Source organism: Triticum aestivum, chromosome 2B (assembly GCF_018294505.1).
Source record: "Triticum aestivum cultivar Chinese Spring chromosome 2B, IWGSC CS RefSeq v2.1, whole genome shotgun sequence".
Lineage (NCBI taxonomy): Eukaryota > Viridiplantae > Streptophyta > Magnoliopsida > Poales > Poaceae > Triticum > Triticum aestivum.
Genome location: NC_057798.1, coordinates 559,577,978 through 559,581,553, shown reverse-complemented (window position 1 = coordinate 559,581,553; position 3,576 = coordinate 559,577,978).

Sequence of the window (3,576 nt, the reverse complement as noted above, 5' to 3'; positions counted from 1 at the left end):
GTGCGGGAGGGATCGAGTGGGGGGGCGAGTGGGTGGCGGCTAGGGTTCGACTGAGTGGGGAGCGGGGGTTATGCAGGGGGCGAGTGGGCTGGCCTGGGGGCCCGATGGCCTGCTGGGCCAAGGCCCAGTGGGGGGGGGGTTGCTCTTTTTTTTGTTTGTCTGTTTAGTTTTTCTTTTTTGTATTTTCTTTTCTGTTTTATTTTAAGTTCCCTTTTATTACAGTTTCATAAAAACACTAGCACCTAAATTTGTATTTATAAATATACTACTGCCACCTTAAAACTCAACCGAAAATAAAATAGTGTAATATTTTATAAAATTCAATAGGCATGTATTTAACTGTTTTAACTACGGTTTTAATTATCTTAGAGCCTTTAAACACTTTATCAAAGTTTGGTTTCTCCACCATAATTACCGCTGCATTATTTAGTTCACTCCGAACATTTTAGTTTTAAAGTTTGGAAATTTTTGTTGTTTGCCTATGTTTTAAATTTGAATTTGAATCGGGTTCGAATCAACGTGAGTTTAATCATAGTAATGGAGGTGACGTGGCATCATTAGCTTGGGATTACTGTAGTCTAATTATCCGGGCGTCACACCCGATTATTGTCACTTCGGGGGTGTCGGATCATAACACATAATAGGTGACTATAGACTTGCAAGATAGGATCAAGAACACACATATATTCATAAACATAATAGGTTCAGATCTGAAATCATGGCACTCGGGCCCTAGTGACAAGCATTAAGCATAGCAAAGTCATAGCAACATCAATCTCAGAACATAGTGGATACTAGGGATCAAACCCTAACAAAACTAACTTGATTACATGGTAAATCTCATCCAACCCATCACCGTCCAGCAAGCCTACGATGGAATTACTCACGCACGGCGGTGAGCATCATGAAATTGGTGATGGAGGATGGTTGATGATGACGATGGCGACGAATCCCCCTCTATGGAGCCCCGAACGGACTCCAGATTAGCCCTCTCGAGAGAGATTAGGGCTTGACGGCGGCTCCGTGTCGTAAAACGCGATGAAACTTTCTCCCTGATTTTTTTCTCCACGAGACGGAAGATATAGAGTTAGAGTTGAGGTCGGTGGAGGTCCAGGGGTCCCATGAGAAAGGGGGCGCGCCCTACAGGGGGGCGCGCCCCCCTGTCTCGTGGACTGGCCCTGGCCCCCCTGGTGTATTTTTTTCGCCCAGAAATTCTTATTAATTCCAAAAAGTGCCTCCGTGGATTTGCAGGTCATTCCGAGAACTTTTCTTTTCTACACATAAAACAAGATCATGGCAGTTCTGCTGAAAACAGCATCAGTCCGGGTTAGTTTCATTCAAATCATGCAAGTTAGAGTCCAAAACAAGGGCAAAAGTATTTGGAAAAGTAGATACGTTGGAGACATATCAGCTCCTTGTGGTAAACTTCTCCAATGCGTCACATGGTGATGTGGGCTGCCATGCTCTTTCCTAGACTCCAGGTTGGTGCATCAAAGGAAAACTCTATAGGCTCAGTGACGGGCATGAACGTCCTTCCCGGAACTTGAACTTGAATCATCCAACGCTCCTCTTCTAGTAAAGTGGCGATGTAGGTCCCGGTGAACCTTGGTACTCTGATGTTCAGGTATCTAGTGACTTCCTTCAAGTGGCGTCCAAAGGGTGTATCTTCATCCTATTGCGTGAACTTGTTCCTTGCATCCGCCATCCTAAACGAGTAGAAAAGATGAGGAGTCAGAAATGAGAAGAGTGAGTAGTGATCTAGGGCTTTAGCTTAGTGGTCGTGTCCTACAGTCAACGTGTGCTCTGATACCATCTTATAGCGACCAGACCTCAAACAGTCTGATCTATGTGCTTCAATGTCATCCCTGGATCAGTAATGCTGACATGCACAGTACTTGAAGGATTTATAACAGAGTAGCAATCACACACTTAGTACATCAAATGTCTCCAAAGGAGAGCTTATTATAATAAATATGGCTTAAGGCCATCTAATAACGATAACAGCGGAAGGCTTGGAAGATAAGTGAGTCCATCAACTCCAACGGCATCACTGAGTATAGTACCACGATCCTAAGGCATCTTACTCGTCGTCTGAAAAGTCTGCAACATGAATGTTGCAGCCGGAAAACAGGTCAGCACATGGAATATGCTGGCAAAGTAACACATAGAGAGTAATGAAAGAATAATGCTATACTACATGCATATATGGCTGGTGGAAAGCTCTATGGTTACAGTTTTGCATAAAGCCAGTTTTTCCCTACTTCAAAGGAATAAATTTTATTTAACTATCATGGTGGTTGTTAAACATTGAGAGTGTAGACACCCTCTCAATCGCAATTAAGCATCATCATTAAACCCAACAAATTAAATTAAAGTAACATGATGAGATTCACATGATAATCCAAGTACTAGATACTCAAGACGTCCATAACCAGGGACACGGCTAACCATGATTAGTTTATACACTCTGTAGAGGTTTGCGCACTTTTCCCCACAAGACTCGATCTCCTCCGTTGGATTTCTCGCACTACATGGTGTTTGAGAAACGGATGACCGAGACATAGTCTTTCAGAAGCGTTTGCACCTTACGATTGGGTAGACCGTACCAACCTACATCCCCTACATCTGCTAGTCTACCACTGTAAGAGTTCACACGACTTAATCAACTATGCTAGAGCCCATAGTAGCTTGTGGCTGCACACGGAAGTTTCTAGCATGAATAATCTCATGATCCCTTTGAGCCTGGGTGGCGGTCCAAAAAGAAGCAGGCAATCCTGGAATACCCAGGTACCTCAATCCACCCAGATGTGTATTAAAGTTGCCACCTTAAATAAACCATTAATTACCAATCTCACATCTGTCATGGAAACTCACTCACCCAATCCACGTCTACTAGCATAGCATAGCAATATAAGCAAACGTAGAAGTAACTCCCAAAGGTTTGATAATAAAACAGGTAATAGGTACTACCTCATCTACTTCCCAGAACCCACATATTAATCAGATCCTAATAATGCAATTGTTTGAGGATTGATCTAATGCAATAAAACTGGGTAGTAAAAAGGTATGATCAAAGTGTTACTTGCCTCGCTGATGATCCGTGAAACCTAGATATTCGAAGTAGCAAGCGGCGCACTCCGGATACTCTATCGCAAACAAACAAGCAAACAAGCATACAATAAGTACTCATCTAATGCACGGGTAAAACTCAAATAAGAGAACTAACCAGAAAGTTCAACTTAAGAACTCTGGTTTGCAAGAAGAATCAAAACCGACGAAGCAACGAAAAACAAACGGCGAAAGAAAAGAGCTTCATTTACTAATCTGGACCTAAGTCAAATTTTACAGTAGCAAAAACTTGTTTGAGTGGGTTAAACGGAAAGAGGGTTTCGAGACGAAACTCTAGGCGCTTGAATCGCCTGATTCCGATAAACGAGCAAAAGATAAACTAAAACGAAAATCGGATCAGAAATCGCGATTAGAAATAATCGCGGCGGGCGACGTGGGGTGGCGGGGTGGTGGTGACGGGCGGCGGCGGCGGCTCCTAGCGGCGGCGGCGGTGCAAGGCAGCGGGGC